Below are 22,520 nucleotides of genomic sequence, written 5' to 3' on the forward strand. Positions count from 1 at the left end.
ACTGTGGCTCACAGATTACTATTACACCAGATGCAAGGCCTGATGATTCCGCTCCAGGAGACGTGCTTGAGCTCAAGTGAGAGTTCGAGGAGGACTCTCAACGTTACTATGTTTCCTTTCCTGATGATCAGTAGTGGTGCCCAGTTGGGGGTGATTGGGACCGTGTCACATGTTGGGTTATCTTTTATTTTGGCGCCGTAGTCGGGCCATGAGTGTTTGGATGATGTAATGTTATTTATGTACTTGATTGACGTGGCGAGTGTAAGCCAACTATGTTCTCCCCTTTATTATTCATATTACATGGGATGTTGTGAAGATTGCCTAACTTGCGACGTATGCCTTCAATGCGATTATACCTCTAAGCCGTGCCTCGACACGTGGGAGATATAGTCGCATCGAGGGTGTTACAAGTTGGTAATCAGAGCCTTCCCCGACCTTAGGAGCCCCATTGCTTGATCGTTTTATCAGCCGAGTTGTGTCTAGAAAAAAATGTTTTGAGTCATTTAGGAATTATATATCAGAGAGTTTAGGAATTCTTTTTACTTCCCAGTCTCCTCATTGCTCTGGTAAGGCATCCTGACGTAGAGTTTTGACTCTTCTCTTCTCAAATTTCACTAAATTTTTTTTAGGATCACGCGGGTATCTTGGAATCGTTCCGATGGTTTTATGATGAGAACATTGTCTTGGTGCCTCCTATCAGGGGTTTAGTGGAAGTGTCCCGGGGAGTTGAGCTCTGAGGTGTTGTCATCATAATTTTATTGTTGCAATTCTGGAATACCTGAGTTTAGTACGCCGACATCGAAAATCTCTTTTATACAGTTCATTGGTGAGATAACCTCGACGCCACCCAGTACTGGGGCGGGAGTTTGGGAGTATCGCCATAACTTATATAACGGATGCTTTTTGAAGGTTGAGGTAGATGGTTTCCGAAGTTTTTCTTGGTTATGTGTTGAAGGATGGATACAGCTGGATGTAGGATTTGCTAGTTTGGGTGAGATATTATGCTTCCCCTGTATCCCCAACACCTGATTGCATAACCGGAAAGGTTCGGGAGTTTCATATGTGGGAATTCTTGTAGCTCTAGTTCTTCTTCCACGGATATTGGTTTGAGATTAGGATTTCTTACCGATTATTCGTTCTTGATCCGTACCTTGTTGATTTATTTCTCTACCTTAATTCTACGTGGCTTCTCAATTTATGGAGATGTGACCATTTCAAGAGGAATGCATTCGTTCATTTTGTTCGGATGTGAAGACTATATGTTGCAATTTTCATTCCGTTGGATTCAGCTTCAATATTTATCTGTCAATGTGCTAATGGTAGTCAACCTCTTCAGGATGGCACCTCCAACGCGCACGACTCCGAATCCTGATCCGCCACCACCTCCACCTCCTCCAGAGGCATGGCAAGCTGTGATGGCCGCAACCAATGCAAACACACAGTTGATCATGCAAATTCTTCAAGAGTGCAATCAAGGCAACCAAGGGAATCAAGGCAACAATCAGAATCACTTTGCTACACTCAACCAGTTCCTTGCTAACGCGCCAAAGACATTCAGCAATTTGTGTTGAGGCAACCGATGCTGACGATTGGCTAGTGGATCTATGCAAGCATTTCGAGGGAAGTAATGTCAGGCCTGAGGACTTTGTCAAGTTCGCTTCCTTCCAACTCAAAGATCAAGCTGCAGAATGGTTCCAGCAGTATAAGGATCCCACAGGTGGACGTTTTATTACCTGGGATGAATTCCGTCAAGATTTTCGAGCTCATCATATTCCCCAAAGCGTGGTTGAAAGCAAGCGTGAGGAATTCCGCAATCTGAAGCAAGGCTCTTTGTCTGCCTATGACTACAACAAGTTGTTTCAGAAGCTCGCCCACTTTGCCAAGCAGGACGTCCCTGATGAGAAGAGCATGATATACCAGTTCAGGGGTGGTCTCAGAGAAGAAATCCAGCTAGCTCTTGTTCTCTTCGAGCCCTTGAGATACGATGAGTTCTACAACATGGCACTGAAGCAAGAGGCTGCTCAGTTGAGGTGTGATGCTTCCAAGAAGCGAGTCAGAGATGTTACTCCTTCTTCCTCTACTCAAGTGGCCAAGCAGTAGAAGTATTGGCTTCCTCCTCCTCCGTTTCGTCAGCCGTATCAGCAGAAGAGCAAAGGTGGCAGTGGATCTTCCCACCCACCCAACCCTGGCTTTCAGAACAAGACTTCGTCTCAAGCTCCAAGATCGAGTGCTCCATATCACCGTCCGCTTTTAGAGGTCATGTGCAACAAGTGCCAACAGAAGGGTCACTATGCCAACAAGTGTTTCAACCAGAGGTGTCTTCCTCCTCCTCCTCCTGTCAGATCGGCAAGTACAGCTATGGTCAAGCATAACCCCAAGCACACCAAGGTCAATTTGCTGAATGCAGCTCAGGCAGAGGACTCACCAGATGTGATTATGGGTAATCTTCCTGTTAATGATATTCCAGCTAAAGTTCTTTTTGACACTGGTGCATCGCATTGCTTCATTTCCAACCCTTTGCATCAAAGTATGAGTGCGATTATCAGTATCTGCAAAGTTCCTTGCAAATTGTGTCACCAGGCAAGCAGATGACAGCTAACACCTGCGTCCCGGAGGTTACTATCACCTTGGGTGACTACAAGTTCCTTTCTTCCCCAATTGTTCTTGGTAACTCGGATATTGATCTTATTCTCGGAATGGATTGGCTTTCTAAGCACAAGGCACATCTTGATTATGCTGCCAGGCAGATTCAATTGACTCATTCGTCTGAGGTTGTAATTGTCTTTGCCGCTCGTGATAATACTATCCGTCTGTTTTCTCTCAATGAGAAGGGTGAATTGGATGCCATTTCGCAAATTCCAGTCGTTTGCGAATATCAAGACGTCTTTCCAGAAGAGCTTCCAGGAATGCCTCCGCACCGGCCAGTTGAATTCGTTATTGATCTTGAGCCTGACACGGAACCTGTGTGCAAGCGTCCTTACAAGCTCGGACCTAAAGAGTTGAAGGAGCTGAAGAAGCAACTCGATATTCAATAGAAAATGGGTCTCATCCGACCTAGTTCTTCTCCGTGGGGTTGTGGTGTTCTTTTTGTGAAGAAGAAGGATGGAATGGACCGACTTTGTGTTGATTACCGTCCACTGAACAAGAAGACCATCAAGAACAAATACCCACTTCCCAACATCAACGAGCTGTTCGAACAACTCAAAGGTGCCCAAGTATTCTCCAAGCTTGATCTTCGTATGGGTTATCATCGGATTCGAATCCGTGAGCAAGATATTCCCAAGACGGCTTTCAGGACAAGCTATGGTTCATATGAATACACTGTCATGTCTTTTGGCCTCGTCAACGCTCCTCCGACGTTCTCTCGCATGATGAACTTCATCTTCAACGCCTACACCAATGACTTCCTTTTGGTCTATCTGGACGACATTCTGGTTTTCTCCAAGAACAAGGAAGATCATGCCAAGCACTTGCGTTTGGTACTCGATAAGTTGAGGGAACATTAGTTCTATGCCAACTTCTTCAAGTGTGAATTTTGGCTTGATGAGGTTCTTTATCTTGGTCATATCATCTCTGCCAAGGGCATTGCCGTGAATCCTGAGGAGGTGTCTGCAATTGTGAATTGGGAACCTCCTCAGAACGTGAAGCAACTCCGTAGCTTCCTCGGTCTCGCAAGCTATTGCCGAAGATTCATTGAAAACTTTTCTAAGACCGCGAAGCCTCTCTCTAATCTTCTCCAGAAGCATATCAAGTACGTTAGGTCTCCGGAGTGTGACATTGCTTTCAACACTTTGAAAGAGAAATTGATCACTGCTCCAGTTCTCACTCCGCCTGATGAATCCAAGCCGTACGAGATCTTTTGTGATGCCTCTCTCCAAGGTCTTGGCGCAGTATTGATGCAAGAGAAGAAAGTTGTTACTTATACCTCTCGCCAGTTGAAGCCTAATGAGAAGAACTACCCCACTCATGATCTCGAGTTGGCGGCAGTTGTGCATGCTCTTTTGACATGGAGACATCTTCTATTGGGAAGAAAAGTGGACATTTTCACTGATCACAAGAGTCTCAAGTACATCTTCACTCAGCCTAATCTCAACCTCAGGCAAACACGATGGGTCGAAATGATTCAAGAGTATAATCTGAGTATCGGGTATACTCCAGGCAAGGCCAATGTGATTGCTGACTCATTGAGCAGGAAAGCTTACTGCAACAGTCTGATTCTTAAGCCTTATCAACCCGAGCTTTGTGAAGCTTTCCGCAAACTTAATTTGCAAGTTGTTCCTCAAGGTCTCCTCGCCAACCTTCAAGTCTCTCCTACCTTGGAAGATCAGATTCGCCAAGCCCAGCTTCTTGATGCTATGGTGAAAAAGGTGAAGATTGGGATTGCCAAGAGTCAACCCAAGTACAAGTGCTACCGCCTTGATGACAAGGACATTCTCTTCTTCGAGGATCGTATTGTTGTACCCAAAGGTGACCTCCGTAAGTGATCATGAACGAGGCTCACAATTCTCTCCTCTCCATCCACCCTGGGAGCATGAAGATGTATCAGGACCTCAAGCAAGCTTAGTGGTGGACTCAAATGAAGCGCGAGATTGCTCAATTCGTGAATGAATGTGATGTCTGCAGAAGAGTGAAGGCAGAACACCAAAGGCCAGCAGGTCTCCTCCAACCTCTTGCCATTCCAGAATGGAAGTTTGACCACATTGAAATGGACTTCGTGACTGGGTTTCCAAAGTCCAAGCGTGGCATTGATGCTATATTCGTTGGCATCGACAAACTCACCAAAGTGGCTCATTTTCTGCCTATCAAAGAGTCGATTGCTACAGCTCAATTGGCGGAACTCTATACCTCTCGTATTGTCTCTCTGCACGGTATTCCTCAAGTGATCTCTTCAGACCGTGGCAGCATCTTTACATCCAAGTTTTGGGATTCTTTTCAGAAGGCCATGGGCACCAACATCCGCTTCAGCACAGCTTTCCATCCTCAAACTAGCGGTCAAGTCGAGCGTGTCAACCAGATTCTTGAAGATATGCTCAGGGCTTGTGTGATCTCCTTTGGCATGAAGTGGGAGGATTGTCTTCCTTATGCTGAATGCTCCTACAACAACAGTTTTCAAGCAAGTTCGGGCAAGGCCCCATTTGAAATTCTGTATGGCAAGAAGTGCCGTACCCCTCTCAACTGGTCTGAAACTGGTGAACGCCAGCTGCTGGGTAATGACTTAATCCCAGAGGCAGAAGAAATGTGCAAAGTCATTCGAGATAACCTCAAAGAAGCCCAATCCCGCCAGAAGAGCTACTATGATAGTAAGCACTGTGATTTGGCTTTCGAGATCGGAGATCATGTTTACCTCCGCGTCTCTCCTATGAAAGGTACTCGTCGCTTCGGTATCAAAGGGAAGCTTGCCCCCAGATACATGGGACCTTCCAAGATTGTCAGCAAGAGAGGGGACCTCGCCTATCAACTCGAGCTTCCTTCGAACTTTGCAAATGTTCATGATGTGTTCCATGTCTCTCATCTTCGAAAGTGCTTCAAGACTCCTGACCGCACGGTCAACTTCGAGGACATTGAGCTCCAAGAAGATCTCTCTTATAGTGAGCACCCAGTTGCTATTCTTGGAGAGACTGAACGCAAGACTCGCAACAAGTCAATCAAATTTCTCAAAGTCAAGTGGTCACACCATTCCGACCGTGAAGCTACCTGGGAACGCGAGGATCACCTCTGTTCTGAGTACCCGGCGTTCTTCCAGTCCTAGATCTCGGGAGGAGATCCTTTCGTAGTGGTGGAGTGTTGTAACACCCCGGAGGTAACTTTCCCAATTTGTACTCCAACTCTTGCCGTTTCCGGCGTTAATTTATTTTATTTTCTCGGGTTTGGGTTTTTGTATTCGTGTGTTGTTATCGTTGTCATGCATCTCATATCATGTCATCATGTGCATTGCATTTGCATACGTGTTCATCTCATGCATTCGAGCATTTTCCCCATTCTATGTTTTGCATTCCGGCGCTTCGTTCTCCTCCATTGGTCATTTCTAGCTTTCTTTCGTGTGTGGGGATTAAACATTTCCGGATTGGACCGAGACTTGCCAAGCGGCCTTGGTTTACTACCGGTAGACCACCTGTCAAGTTCCGTATCATTTGGACTTCGTTTGATACTCCAACGGTTAACCGAGGGACCGAAAAGGCCTCGTGTGTGTTGCAGCCCAACACCCCTCCAATTTGGCCCAAAACCCACCTAAGCCTTCTCCATCATCTATAGCGTTCGATCACAAACGCGTGGCCAAAAACCGCACCTCATTTGGACACTCCTAGCTCCCTCTACGCCTATTTAAAGAACCCCCTTTCCAAATCTCGGATCCCCTCCCCGAAACCCTAGTCGTCTTCCACCTCTCACCGCCGGACACGTCCGATTCGGGCCGGACGTGTCCGCTGCTCCCCGCCGCCGCCACATGGCCACTCCCCATCCGCGCGCGCCGCCCGCACCGTCGCCCCGCCACCTCCTCCTACCTCGCGCCGCTGCCTGCTCTGCACCGCCTCTCCGCCATTCGCCGCCCCGGACGCCGCCACCCGATGCGCCATCGCCGCCTCCGCCGCCCGGCCGCGCCCCCGCATCGCCTCGGCCTCGCTTTTCCCTCGCCGGAGCTTCCGCCACCTCACTGGAGCTCCTTGGTTCGCGTGCCGTGAATAGTAAACCCTAGATCTCGGGGTTGATTTTTTTTCCAAGTCCCTGGAATTTTCTAGCCCATATGCTCATGTTCATAGCTCCGTAACTTTGCATCCGTAGCTCCGATTCATGCATATAGCATATCAAAATGTTCACCTCAGAGAGTACATCATTTCATTCCATTGTATCATTTTCATTTGAGTTCATCTTGATTCCCGAAATGCTGTTAGAAGAGGGCTACTTGAGTTAATTGTCAGATCTGCTACTCCATTTAGGTTTTTGTCATTTTTGCCGTGATTAATGTGTGCATGATATGCCCTGATGTTCTACATATGTTTTGTTAAGAGGTGCAACTCATGTATTTTTGTGATGAGTGTGGTGACAAGTGCAAGCTTGCAAAATGAGGCACTCGGTAATTCTGTTTTCAGGGACTTAGCAATTCCACTAAGTCCTTCATCTGTTATCTCTTGTTGCCATATGTTCATGTTGTTTCCTAGTGATCCATGCCTCTTTTGAGGATGATTAGTAAGGATGTTTTGTTAATTTTGTAGTTCTCTATCCATCCATGTCTTTGCTTTCAATTATGGAGCACCCTAGCTTGAGTCAATCGAGCTCTACTTTTGCTACTTTGTGAATCTGGGCAGATTGTCAACTTGTTTGCAATTTTGCCGATGGTGTTGTAGTTGATCCGTGCGTGCTATGCTATTGTTCTTGCCATGTCTAGCTTGCATTTTGAGTGTTCTTGATATATGTATTCTTATCTTTTCATGACTTGCACCGTATTGAGTGCATCGAGCTCGTAAACATGCCTACTTGAGTTATATTTCAGTATGTGCCAGTTTTCACTAAGTCTGAAAACTGATTATGTTTTTGCTATGTTCACATGCTTGCAATTGTATTTTCTGATCCCTTTTGGCTCAAGGTCACTAAGGGACTTTTGTTAAGATCTTTGAGTAGATCCATTCCATGATTTCCTTTGCCATGTTCAGTTCCTGCAGCATGTAGTTTTGTTGCTCCAAAGAGTGCTACCTGATCTGAAATTCCAGACAAGTGTTAATTTTACTAAGTCTGAGATCTGTTTGCCATATGCATTTTTGCCATGCTTGTTTGAACCTGTTAATGGATGAATTGGCCGTAGCTCAGTGCTAGACTTTTGTTAAGCATCTTGAATTCATCCCTGCCATGTATTTTGTCATCTTGTTTGGGTGCTCTAGCATGTTCATCTGATTGCATTTAGATGGCTACTTGCTGTAAATCGCAGATCGGTGTCATTTTTGAATTGCTTGCCATTTCCAAACCGTAACTCCGATTCCATCGTTCTTTATATCATTTTCCAGCAATTTCATCTCATCTTTCCAGTGGCAAACTTGGATTTCCAAGTTGAGGCCAGATTCATGTATCCCTTGTTAAATCTTGCAAATGCATCCCGCATCGCATCCCGCATAGCATATCATCTTTGCATCATCTTGTTTGGTCCTTGCACGTGGTTGATTTGCGTCCTTGTTGCTTGTTTGTCTTGTTTGGGTAGAGCCAGGAGACGAGTTCACTAATGAGGAGCCCGTTGAGTTTGCTTTCGAGGATCCAGTCAACTCTGACAACTGTGCAGGCAAGATGATCATACCCTCGAAATCACTACTATCTTTGCTATGCTAGATTGCTCGCTCTTTTGCTATGCCAATGCTACGATGCCTACCACTTGGTTTCAAGCCTCCCAAATTTCCATGTGAAACCTCTAACCCACCTTGTCCTAGCAAACCGTTGATTGGCTATGTTACCGCTTTGCTCAGCCCCTCTTATAGCGTTGCCAGTTGCAGGTGAAGATTTGGAGGCTGTTCCTTGTTGGAACATTTATTTACTTGTTCGGATATCATTATATTACCTTGTTATCTTAATGCATCTATATACTTGGTAAAGGGTGGAAGGCTCGGCCTCTCGCCTAGTGTTTTGTTCCACTCTTGCCGCCCTAGTTTCCGTCATATCGATGTTATGTTCTTGGATTTTGCGTTCCTTACGCGGTTGGGTTATAATGGGAACCGCTTGATAGTTCGCCTTGATTAAAGCTTTTCCAGCAATGCCCAACCTTGGTCTTACCATTTGCCACCTAGCTTCTTTTTCCCTTGGGTTTTCGGAGCCCGAGGGTCATCTTATTTTAAGCCCCCCCGGGCTAGTGCTCCTCTGAGTGTTGGTCCAAACTAGAGTCCTGTGCAGCGCCCCCTCGGAGAAACTTGAGGTTTGGTTTTAGTTGTATGGAGAACTCATCTGAGTGTGCCCTGAGAAAGAGATATGTGCAGCTCCTATCGGGATTTGTCGGCACATTCGGGCGGTGTTGCTGGTCTTGTTTTAACCTATCGAATCGTCTTGAAGAACCGAGATACCGAGTCTGATCGGAACATCCTGGGAGGAGGTCTATTCCTTCGTTGACCATGAGAGCTTGTCATGGGCTAAGTTGGGACTCCCCTGCAGGGATTTGAACTTTCGAAACCCGTGCCCGCGGTTATGGGCAGATGGGAATTTGTTAATGTCCGGTTGTAGATAACTTGAACCTGAACTTAATTATAATGAATCAACTGAGTGTGTTACCGTGATGGCCTCTTCTCGGCGGAGTTCGGGAAGTGGACACGGTGTTGGAGTAATGTTTGCGCAGGTTGCTCTCTAATTTCTTGATCGTGCATTGCCTCCTCTTCTCGCTCTCTTTTGCGAACAGGATAGCCACCATTTTTTGCTAGTCGCTTGCTGCAGCCCCACATATATTTACCTTGCCATACCTATAAGCTTAAATAGTCTTGATCGCGAGGGTGTGTGATTGCTGAGACCCTGTGGCTCACAGATTACTATTACACCAGATGCAGGGCCTGATGATTCCGCTCCAGGAGACGCGCTTGAGCTCAAGTGGGAGTTTGACGAGGACTCTCAACGTTACTATGTTTCCTTTCCTGATGATCAGTAGTGGTGCCCAGTTGGGGGTGATTGGGACCGTGTCGCATGTTGGGTTATCTTTTATTTTGGCGCCGTAGTCGGGCCATGAGTGTTTGGATGATGTAATGTTATTTATGTACTTGATTGACGTGGCGAGTGTAAGCCAACTATGTTCTCCCCTTTATTATTCATATTACATGGGATGTTGTGAAGATTGCCTAACTTGTGACATATGCCTTCAATGCGATTATGCCTCTAAGTCATGCCTTGACACGTGGGAGATATAGTCGCATCGAGGGTGTTACACCCTTGGCGCGGGCAGCGGTCTTCCCAGCGTCCTGCATTTCTTCCTCCTCCTCGACCGTAGCCCCGGTCAGCGCGGTCGGGACGACGGCCGATCCATCCTTCTCGTACGGCTCGGAGCTCTTGACATTCGTTGGTGTTGTGGGTGTGGAGGTCGTGGTACACACAGTACCGACTGCTCTTGGAAGATTCGGGCTGATCTCGGCCCCGCTTGGTGTCCGGTTCTGCCGCGAGCACGGCAGCCCCCTTGCGCTTCACATCCTTGGCCTTGGGCTTCTTCTCTTCTAGGTCTGCGGCAGGCAGCTCGAGGAGGGAGAGACGCCCTTCCTCAGCCTTGGCGCACTTGGTCGCCAAGTTGAACAGCTCCAAGGAAGTGCACAGGTCTTCATGCATCGCCAGCTCCTCCTTCATCTTGACGTCGCGCACGCCATCGGAGAAGGCTGAGATGATGGCCTCCTCGGTCACCTTGGGAATCTTGAGGCGTGCGTTGTTGAAGCGCTGGATGTACTTTTGCAGGGTCTCTCCGGGTTGTTGCTTGATGCGGCGCATGTCGCTCACGGCGGGTGGCCGGTCGCGAGTACCTTGGAAGTTGGCAATGAAGCGGGTGCGCATCTCGTACCAGGAGGAGATCGTTCCTGGAGCTAGGTTCAGGAGCCAGGTGCGGGCCCCGTCCTTGAGCGCCATGGGAAACCAGTTCGCCATGACCTTCTCGTCTCCATTGGCAGCTTCGATGCCCAGCTCATAGAGCTGAAGGAACTCAGCAGGGCCGGTCGTGCTGTCATAACGAGGAGGCAGGTCTGGCTTGAACTTGCCGGGCCACGCGACGATGCGTAGCTCGGTGGTGAAGGCACGGCAGCCTGATGTGGCCACAGGAGGCCTTGGGTGACGGAGAGCTTGTTCTTGCTGGTCCCCACGCGCTGCAGCTGGGAGCAGCGCGGGGTCTTGACGTGCGGGAGCAGGAGAATGGTCGCGACGTGCTGGAGCGGCGAGTGCCTGGGCAGCTTCTTGCGGGCGAGGGATTTCTTGGCAGCTCTGCTCTTGCCGTGCCGGCACCTGAAGGAGCGGGTTCCGCCCAGGGGCCACGCGCCTTGGAGCCTGGGCGCCTTCTTGAGGAGGGGGCGGCTGGGGCGCCCCCGGTGCTACGTCGCCCACGCAGGGCAGGGTGCGGTGTAGCGGAACGGACGGTGCAGGAGAGCCCCCTGCGGCGCGGACGAGCTCGGCAACGCGGTCAAGCCATTCTTCGTAGACCTCGTCGATGGGACGGTAGCGCAGGAGCTCGTTTGCCACGATGAGCGCAGCTCGAGCCTCCATGGGTGCGCGGAGCGCGCGGGACGAAGAACCAGCTGGGGTGAGCGAGGGAGTAGCGGTGCGGCCGTCTTGCCGCACGGACGGATGCTGAGACGACGCTTGCTGCTCGTGTCCCGCCAGGCCGGTGGCTGCGTTGACGACAGGTGACAGGGAACGGCGAGGACGCCCGCCGACTGGAGCCGTCTGGGCGACGCGGGAGGCGAGAGCGGCCCGGCGCTCGGCGCGGGCCCGACGAGCGTCAAACATGGACGCGATGGTTGGAGGAGAACGGGGCAGTGGAAGATGAATTCCGGCGCACCCCTACCTGGCGCGCCAAATGTCGGGTTTCGGGTCCCGGCAGACCCTTGAGGTTCAAACACTGGGGTGCGCGCGGAGATGTCGCCTTCTACCTACCTGCACCCCACCGCCTCACTAATATCTAAGCTATGGAAAGAACAGCACAAGAGACACAGGGTTTATACTGGTTCGGGCCACCGTTGTGGTGTAATACCTTACTCCAGTGTGTGGTGTGGTGGATTGCCTCTTGGGCTGATGATGATGAACAATACAAGGAAGAACAGCCTCGCGAGGGTCTATTCTTGGCTGGAGCGATGAACTGCTAGGAGGAGTTCAGTCACCCTTCTCTCTCTCTCTCTTGCCGATCCGATCTTCTCTCGTTCATCTTCCCTCAGCTCATTTTCCTCTCTCTACCCTGGTGGTGGCTAGTCCTATTTATAGGCAAAGGCCCTGGGCCTCTTCCCAAATATTGAGCGGGAAGGGCGCCAACAATTGGCCATTTTGAAGGGGACCATTGGGTACACTTATCCTGACTAAAGTTGGTCCTCGCCTGCCAAAGGCTCTGGTGGTGACGCTAGCTTGGGCTCCACAATGACTTCCTCCCTGCCGTTGGGCTGGTCTTGGTCTCGTTGCACCGAAATGGGTGCCTTTTCTTGATGCTCTCGTCTGCGCTTGCTCCCTTTGCACCAAAGAGGAAAGGAGGACACTGCGCGGGCTGGCGCCCGCCTGGCACCCTTGGTCTTCATGGCTTGTGTCATGGGCACCTCGTGAGGTACCCCGCCTTGATCTCTCCGCCTCCTCGCGAGCCAGCCTGATGAGGCCGTGCCTGAGGAAGCTCAGTGTCGTCCGCCCCGCGAGGCTTGGCCCCTCGCGAGGGTCTTGGGTCTGTGTTGATGAAGATGGGCCGTGCTGGGCCCCCCTTTGAGCCACGCCGCAGGCCGCATGCAGGCAAGTCTGGGGACCCCCATTCCCAGAACGCCGATAGTGGTATGTGAAGACATTCACATTGAAGACTATGACAAGAGAAGACATTGCATGAAGACTATGGAGCACGAAGACTTAGATATTTCGTAGTTCCTTTTCTTCTTTGTTGAGTCATAGGAACCACCGTACTGTTAAGTGGGGTCCAAGAGAACCAGTCACAATGACTGAAGTGATGCTTAACCAAAATCCTATGTCTTCGAATGAAGACTATGAGAGCGAATCTTGTCGAGAGTTGGACAAGTCAGCTTTGCTTGTAGCCCAAGTAAAGTTGCCGTGTGTGTTTGAAATCAGACCATTGGAACACGTGTCAGTTCCTTAGTGACCCAGGGTCATTTTGGACAAATCAGGTCGGGTTGCCTAGTGGCTATAAATAGCCCACCCCTTACAACCATAAATGGTTGGCTTCTCGGAGTTAAAGTACGGCTTTTGTCGTTTGAGAGCAACCCACCTCGAAGCCTTTGAGAGAGAATTCCTTGCGAGGAGAAAGCCCTAAACACCCAGAGCCAAATAGTGTTAGGCATCACTTAAGTCTTCCTCTCTGTGTGATCTGAAGACTTATTACACTTGAGGACTGTGAATCCTCCAGCCGGTTAGGCGTCGCGTTCTGAGCATCCAAGACTCATTGTGGATCGCCGGTGAACAAAGTCTGTGAAGGTTTGGAAGTCTACCTTGAAGACTTACCAGAGTGATTGGGTGAGGACTGGGTGTCCTTAGCTCAAGAGGAATAAGGTGAAGACGAGGTCTTCTGAGTTGAATCTCATGCTCCCTAACCAGACGTACAGTTGTCACAGCAACTAGAACTGGTCCAACAAATCATTGTCTTCAATGAGTCACTGGTTTCATCCTTCCCTTCCCTTTACTTACTGTTGGTCGTAGTTAAGTCATTGTATGATTGCATTATCTTCTGTCTTCACTGAGTGACTGCTTGTTCTGATTGGCTTCACAATATCTTCCTACCTGATCCTTACTGCCTAGCTGCTATTAGTCATTCTGCTTTCACTTCATTGAATACGTGACTATGGTTTGCCTAGTGTAGTCTACCTTCCACTGCATGGTAATAAGTTTATTTCTATCGTTTGTCTTCGAAACTTACATGTTTTGAAGACTTTCATAAAAATCGCCTATTCACCCCCCCTCTAGTCGATCACTAGCACTTTCAATAAGATCAGGCGTTGCTCCTGTAGCGGGTTTGTCACCTAGTGGTGCTTCCAGGACGTAATTCTTTTGTGCAACAATGAGGATAATCCTCAAGTTAAGGACCCAGTCCGTGTAGTTGCTACCATCATCTTTCAACTTAGCTTTCTCTAGGAACTTATTAAATTCAACAGAACAACAACACGGGCCATCTATCTACAACAACATAGACATGCAAAATACTATCAGGTACTAAGTTCAAGATAAATTAAAGTTCAATTAATCAAATTACTTAAGAACTCCAACTTAGATAGACATCTCTCTAATCATCTAGGTGATCATGTGATCCGTATCAACTAAACCATGTCCGGTCATCACATGAGATGGAGTAGTTTTCAATGGTGAACATCACTATGTTGATCATATCTACTATATGATTCATGCTCGACCTTTTGGTCTTTGTGTTCCGAGGCCATATCTGCATATGCTAGGCTCATCAAGTTTAACCCGAGTATTCTGTGTGTGCAAAACTGGCTAGCACTCGTTGTATGTGAACGTAGAGCTGATCACACCCGATCATCACGTGGTGTCTCGGCACGATGAACTGTAGCAACGGTGCATACTCGGGGAGAACACTTATACCTTGAAATTTAGCGAGAGATCATCTTATAATGCTACTGCCGAACTAAGAAAAATAAGATGCATAAAGGATAAACATCATGCAATCAATATAAGTGATATGATATGGCCATCATCATCTTGTGCCTTTGATCTCCATCTCCAAAGCACCGTCATGATCACCATCGTCACCGGTTTGACACCTTGATCTCCATCGAAGCATCCTTATCGTCTCGCCAACTATTGCTTATACGACTATCACTACCGCTTAGTGATAAAGTAAAGCAATTACATGGCGATTGCACTTCATACAATAAAGCGACAACCATATGGCTCCTGCTAGTTGCCAACAACTATGTTACAAAAAATGATCATCTCATACAATAAAATTTAGCATCATGTCTTGACCATATCACATCACCACATGCCCTGCAAAAACAAGTTAGACGTCCTCTACTTTGTCGTTGCAGGTTTTACTTGGCTGCTACAGGCTGAGCAAGAACCGTTCTTACCTACGCATCAAAAACCACAACGCGGTATAGTGATTGCTTTTTGATCTTTAGAAAGAACCTTGTTCATTGAATCCGATTCAACTAAAGCTGGAGAAACAGACACCCACTAGCCACCTGTGTGCGAAGCACGTCGGTAGAACCAGTCTCGCGTAAGAGTACACATAATGTCGGTCTGGGCCGCTTCATCCAACAATGCGCTGAATCAAGAATCAACTAGTGATGGCAAGCAATATGTATATACCCACGCCCACAACTCCTTTGTGTTCTACTCATGCATATAACATCTACGCATAAACTTGGCTCGGATGCCACTGTTGGGGAACATAGTAATTTCAAAAATTTCCTACACACACGCAATATCATGGTGATGCTATCACATCCCTAGCTTCTGGCATTGCACTAGGCTAGCTTCATATGTGCATCATGTTTAAGTTTCAAATGAACTTGAAATGGGGATTGTTTAAACCCTAGCATCGAAGGAATTCACTAGGTTCAACTAAAATATTCTCACTGAATCCAAATGGCTTTCAAAAATGTTTATCATTTCTGGAAAATGCTAGAAGAAATAACCAGAGGTGTTGCACATTTTTCCATGGCATATTTGGTCTCTAAATTAAATCATATAGTATTTGCATTTGGGCATATAAATGATATTAAATATTTTAATTGCTCAAATAATCTTAAACTAAAATGTTTGATGTTGGTTATATTTCAAACAGTGGCATTGAGCAGTTTCATGATTTTTGGATCTATTTAAGTATTTTAAATAAAGCCCTAAAGACTACAGAATAATAGAAAACAGAAACTAAAATAGGAAAAGCAGAGAGAGAAGATACCTACCTGGCACCCACCAATGCCCACCTGGCCGGCCCAGCCACCTGGCCCCTCCCCTGTCGTCTTCCTCCTGCCAGGAGGAGGGAGGCGCGTGCCCGCCCCGCGCCGGCCACCTCCTCCCGCCCTGCCTGCCTGGCTCCTCCCGGGTGCGCCTGGACGATGCCACAGAGACGCCACGCAACCCCCTGACCCCTCTCACTCTTCCGCGTGGCCCCTCTCCCCTCTGCCCCTCTCTCACCCGCGCCGAGCGCAGCCGTCGCCACCGACGAGCACCGTCGTGGCCACAGCCACTGCCTAGCCTCATCGTTGCGCTCAGAGGCTCCGCATCCACCCCCTCTTCCTCTCCACCAAGCTACACCCCGCCGGAAGCCCTGCAGCGTCGTCCCCGACATCGTCTTCAACCTCTGGCTGCCGGCGAACTCTTCGGGGATTCCCGAGCTCCAGTCTCTCCAGGCCTCGTTGTTGCCTCTGCTGGATTCGCCGTGAGCCCCTGCCTCTTTCCCCTCTCACCCTGTGCTCGTCCGCGCCTTCTAGCCACTGTGGCCATCGAAGCCGACAGCTCCTCGAGGTCGGTCATGTCGCCAACGCGACTACGGCCGTGCAAGCACGCATCCGAGCCCACCGCTGCACTCAGAGCACTCCCAGGAGCCGAGCACACCCACCAGATCTTCACGCCGTGCTTCATAGCCTCATTTCGGTGCACACCTGAGCTCCGGCGGCCGCAAAAGAGCTCGCCGATGTTGACTCCGTCCACCCCCACTCGAACCACGGCCACCCACAGATGCGGATCGCTTCCTTTTTTCAAGCGCGCCCTTCTGCGCGTCAACCGGTGGCCTGTACGCGAAACCCGAGACGCTCTAGTGCGCCTCCGCCATGTTTTGGTCGCCGCCGGCGTAACTCCGGCGAGGGTGACGTGGCAGGTTAGTTAGGGGTAATGACGCACTTAGGCAACACCTACTGACACTGACATCAGGGCCCCACTGACTAATTAAACTTAGATTAGTTTCTTCTTAGTATTAACTAATCACAGTGGCCCCACGCGTCAGCATTGACCATGCTAACGTGGCCATTGACTGGTACCACATGTCAGTGACCCTAACTAGCACCGTGACACTGACCAATGGGACCCACTGGTCAGGTTTGACCTAGACCATCTCTGTTGACCTACTCACGTCACACTGATGTCGTGCTGACGTAGTAAATCATTTTATGGATTTAAAATAATCAGAAATTCCAGAAAATGTCCAAAACTTCTAAAATTCATAGAAAATAATCTCCAACTCCAATGGAAATAATTTATATATGAAAAATGATCAGAAAAATCCAATCTATCCATATGTACTGGTTTCATGCATGATAAAGCAACTTAACCTTACTTTTTAGTGCAAAACATGATAAGGCACTATTTAAATTCATAAATTGAGTTTGGGATTGAACCTTTGGTTCAAAATGACCCAAACCCTTTTGGTTGTAGTTGCATTAGGCCAACACACTCATATTGCCATGTCACATTCATGCATCATATTGTTGCATTGCATTGATTGTGTCCTTCTCTGTTTGCCGGTAACCGTCCCCTCTCAGTCGATGATGTTTTCGACGACGTGATCGATGACAATGATGAAGAACTATATTATCTTCAGAAGTGCCAGGCAAGCAAAAACCCCTTGTTCATTCCGATACAATCCCATTCACTCGCTCCTGCTCTCTTTTACTACATTAGGACAAAAATGATTCAGTTGTTACATGATGTGGTAGTTGAACCCCTTTCCTCTGTATGACCTGTCATTGCCACAGTAAATAAATGAAACCCACTAGCATGAGTAGGAGTCGTTTGAGCCCTGATGTGCCTACTCATTCATGCTTGTTTGTCATGGCTGCTATTGCTTAGAGTTGTGTCAGGTCTGATTCACCGGGGATGAATTAGAAAGTTGTGAACGTGTCCAACTGTGTGTGAGCTAAGTGTTTTGAACACGATTTGAGAAAGGTATCGATGAGAGGCCATGTAGGAGTACATGGTGAGTTGTTTCATTGGAACTATCCTTAAGCACCGAGATCTGTATGTGTGATTTAAGAACCAGCTACTACCATGCATTGGGATCCTTAAGTGACCCTCTCAGATGCTTAACCACCCTAGTCCTCTGTCCGGGAGTTGCAACTAGTTTCTGGTGTTTATAGGTTATCTGTTGGCGGCCGTGCGTAGCACTGACCCTAGGGGTGGGCTATGATGCGGTAGATACACCGTGGCCGGGTATGTCGGGCTCCCGTTTGGTGTCTCGGAACCCTGTACACATCGTTCGGGGCCGTATGTGGAAACCTCGGCTGGACTCCATGCGGATGGAACCTGGATAGGCGATAAACCTAGACTAGAGACTTGAGTGTTTAGGTAGGCCGGGGCCAACACCCTCATTGGGCTTCCGCTTGAAGGTTGTCGAGTACATGTCATGGAAATGGCGGTAAGTGGTGAGTGTGTGTGTGAAGAAGTACACCCCTGCAGGGTTAACATCATCTATTCCAATAGCCGCATCCGCGGTAAAGGACTACTTGGTTGCCGGTATAGTTCATAGACAAGTGAAAGTGGATACTCTAAAATGCGCAAGATAAGCGTGAGTGCTATGGATGGCCTTCTCGTAGGGAGACGGGAGCAGATCCATAGTGGTGTATTGATATGGTGAATATGTGGACTCGTGTGCGCCACCTCAAAAGAGTTGCTTGCAGTCATAGTTCAGGTTAGCCACTGAGTCAAAGCTAGCTTGCTGCAATTAAACTCCACCACCCCCTTTGTTGATAATGATGCATATGAAGTTAGTTCTAATGTAAGTCTTGTTGGGTACATTTTGTACTCACATTTTCTTAATTTATGTTTTGCAGAGAGACTTCAGTCTCGCTAGTAGTTCCGCGTGGGCTTCGACGTTTAGCTTGATACCTCAGCTACGATCTTGTGCCCTCGGCAAGATCTGGTAGATAGTCAGGCTTCTCAGCCTTTTTCATTTGTAGATGTCTGTACTCAGACATGTTAAGCTTCCACATGTGCTTTGATCTGTATGCTCTGAATGTTGGGTCATGAGACCCATGTTTGTAATATCTCGCTCCTCGGAGCCTATTGAATAAATACTCTGAGTCGTAGAGTCTTGTTGTGATGCCATATTGTATTTGCACATATCGAGCATGTTGTGAGTATGATTGAAATGCTTGGTATGTGTGGGATCCGACAACCTAGTGGTTTATCCTTGGTAGCCTCTCTTATGGGGAAATGTAGTCTGGTGCTTCCACTAAGCCTTGGTAGTCTGCTACAGCCCGGTTTACCGGAGTCCTGCTAGCCTAGTACTACTGCTCTGGAACACCTAGACTGGCCGGCATGTGATTCACTTTGTTCCTGTGTCTGTCCTGCTACATCTTGAGCACTGCGTTGGTTTTCCTCGAAGAGGAAGGGATGATGCAGCAAAGTAGCATAAGTATTTCCCTCAGTTTTTGAGAACCAAGGTATCAATCCAGTAGGAGGCTACGAGCGAGTCCCTCATACCTACACAAAACAAATAAATCCTCGCAACCAACATGAATAGGGGGTGTCAATCCCTACACGGCCACTTACGAGAGTGAGATCTGATAGATATGATAAGATAATATTTTTGGTATTTTCATGATAAAGATGCAAAGTAAAATAAAAGCAAAAGGAAATAACTAAGTATTGGAAGATTAATATGATGAAGATAGACCCCTGGGGGCATAGGTTTCACTAGTGGCTTCTCTCGAGAGCATAAGTATTCTACGGTGGGTGAACAAATTACTGTTGAGCAATTGACAGAATTGATCATAGTTATGAGAATATCTAGGTATGATCATGTATATAGGCATCACGTCCGAGACAAGTAGACCGACTCCTGCCTGCATCTACTACTATTACTCCACTCATCGACCGCTATCCAGCATGCATCTAGAGTATTAAGTTAATGAAAACAGAGTAACGCCTTAAGCAAGATGACATGATGTAGAGGGATAAACTCATGAAATATGATGAAAACCCCTTCTTGTTATCCTCGATGGCAACAATACAATACGTGCCTCGCTGCCCCTACCATCACTGGGAATGGACACCGCAAGATCGAACCCAAAGCTAAGCACTTCTCCCATTGCAAGAAAGATCAATCTAGTAGGCCAAACCAAACTCATAATTCGAAGAGACTTGCAAAGATAACCAATCATACATAAAAGAATTCAGAGAAGATTCAAATATTATTCATAGATAGACTTGATCGTAAACCCACAATTCATCGGTCTCAACAAACACACCGCAAAAAGAGGATTACATCGAATAGATCTCCACAAGAGAGGGGGAGAACATTGTATTGAGATCCAAAAAGAGAGAAGAAGTCATCTAGCTACTAACTATGGAGCCGTAGGTCTGAAGTAAACTACTCACACTTCATCGAAGGGTCTATGGTGTTGATGTAGAAGCCCTCCATGATCGATGCCCCCTCCGGCGGAGCTCCGGAATAGGCCCCAAGATGGGATCTCGTGGATACAGATAGTTGCGGCGGTGGAATCAGGGTTTTGGCTCTGTATCTGATCGTTTGGGGGTACATAGGTATATATAGGAGGAAGGAGTACGTCGGTGGAGCAACAGGGGGCCCACGAGGGTGGAGGGCACGTCTGGGGGGTAGGCGCGCCCCCCTACCTCGTGGCCTCCTCTTTTGTGTCTTGACGTAGGGTCCAAGTCTCCTGGGTCTTGTTCGTTGACAAAATCACGTTCCCGAAGGTTTCATTCCGTTTGGACTCCGTTTGATATTCCTTTTCTTCGAAACCCTAAAATAGGCAAAAAAAACAGCAATTCTGGGTTGGGCCTCCGGTTAATAGGTTAGTCCCAAAAATAATATAAAACTGGATAATAAAGCCCAATAATGTCCAAAACAATAGATAATATAGCATGGGGCAATCAAAAATTATAGATACGTTGGAGACGTATGAAGCATCCCCAAGGTTAATTCCTGCTCGTCCTCGAGTAGGTAAATGATAAAAATATAATTTTTGATGAGGAGTGCTACTTGGCATAATTTTAATGTAATTCTTCTTAATTGTGGCATGAATATTCAGATCCGAAAGATTCAAGACAAAAGTTCATATTGACATAAAAATAATAATACTTCAAGCATACTAACTAAGCAATTATGTCTTCTGAAAATAACATGGCTAAAGAAAGTCATCCCTACAAAATCATATAGTCTGGCTATGCTCTATCTTCACCACACAAAGTATTTAAATCATGCACAACCCCGATGACAAGCCAAGCAATTGTTTCATACTTTTGACATTCTCAAAACTTTTTCAATCTTCACGCAATACATGAGCATGAGCCATGGATATAGCACTACAGGTGGAATAGAGTGGTGGTTGTGGAGAAGAAAAAAAGGGGGAAGATAGTCTCACATCAACTAGGCATATCAACAGGCTATGGAGATGCCCATCAATAGATATCAATGTGAGTGATTAGGCATTGCCATGCAACAGATGCACTAGAGCTATAAGTATGTGAAACCTCAAAAATAAATTAAGTGGGTGTGCATCCAACTTGCTTGCTCATGAAGACCTAGGGCATTTTGAGGAAGCCCATCATTGGAATATAAGAGCCAAGTTCTATAATGAATAATTCCCACTAGTATATGAAAGTGATAACATAAGAGACTCTCTATCATGAAGATCATGGTGCTACTTTGAAGCACAAGTGTGGTAAAAGGATAGTAGCATTGTCCCTTCTCTCTTTTTCTCTCCTTTTTTTATTTGGGCCTTTTCTCTTTCTTTTTTTGGACTCTTTTTTTTCTTTTCTTTTTTTTCGTTCAGAGTCTCATCCTGACTTATGGGGGAATCATAGGCTCCATCATCCTTTCCTCACTAGGACAATGCTCTAATAATGATGATCATCACACTTTTATTTTCTTACAACTCAAGAATTAAACCTCGATACTTAGAACAAGATATGACTATATATGAATGCCTCCGGCGGTGTACCGGGATATGCAATGACTCATGAGTGACAAGTATGAAAGAATTATGAACGGTGGCTTTGCCATTAATACGATGTCGACAACATGATCATGCAAAACAATATGTCAATGATGGAGTGTGTCATAATAAACGGAAAGGTGGAAATTTGCATGGCAATATATCTAGGAATGGCTATGGAAATGCCATGATAGTTAGGTATGGTGGCTGTTTTGAGGAAGGTGTATGGTGGGTGTATGATACCGGCGAAAGGTGCGCTGTATCATGGACTCAACATTAGTCATAAAGAACTCATATACTTATTGCAAAAATCTACAAGTTATCAAAGCAAAGTATTACGCGCATGCTCATAGGGGGATAGATTGGTAGGAAAAGACCATCGCTCGTCCCCGACCGCCACTCATAAGGAAGACAATCAATAAATAAATCATGCTCCGACTTCATCACATAACGGTTCACCATACGTGCATGCTGCGGGAATCACAAGCTTCAACACAAGTATTTCTCAAATTCACAACTACTCAACTAGCATGACTTTAATAACACCATCTCCATATCTCAAAACAATTATCAAGTATCAAACTTCTCATAGTATTCAACACACTCATATGAGAATTTTATTATTCTTGAATACCTAGCATATTAGGATTTTAAGCAAATTACCATGCTATTAATACTCTCAAAATAATCTATGTTAAGCATGCGAGATCAATAGTTTCTATAAAACAAATCCACCACCGTGCTCTAAAAGATATAATTGAAGTACTAGAGCAAAATTATATAACTCAAAAGATATAAGCGAAGCACATCGAGTATTCTAAAAAATTCCAAATCATGTATGGCTCTCTCAAAAGGTGTGTACAGCAAGGATGATTGTGGTAAACTAAGAAAACAAAGACTCAAATCATACAAGACGCTCCAAGCAAAACACATATCATGTGGTGAATAAAAATATAGCTCCAAGTATAGTTACCGATAGAAGTA

Source organism: Triticum aestivum, chromosome 2A (assembly GCF_018294505.1).
Source record: "Triticum aestivum cultivar Chinese Spring chromosome 2A, IWGSC CS RefSeq v2.1, whole genome shotgun sequence".
NCBI lineage: Eukaryota > Viridiplantae > Streptophyta > Magnoliopsida > Poales > Poaceae > Triticum > Triticum aestivum.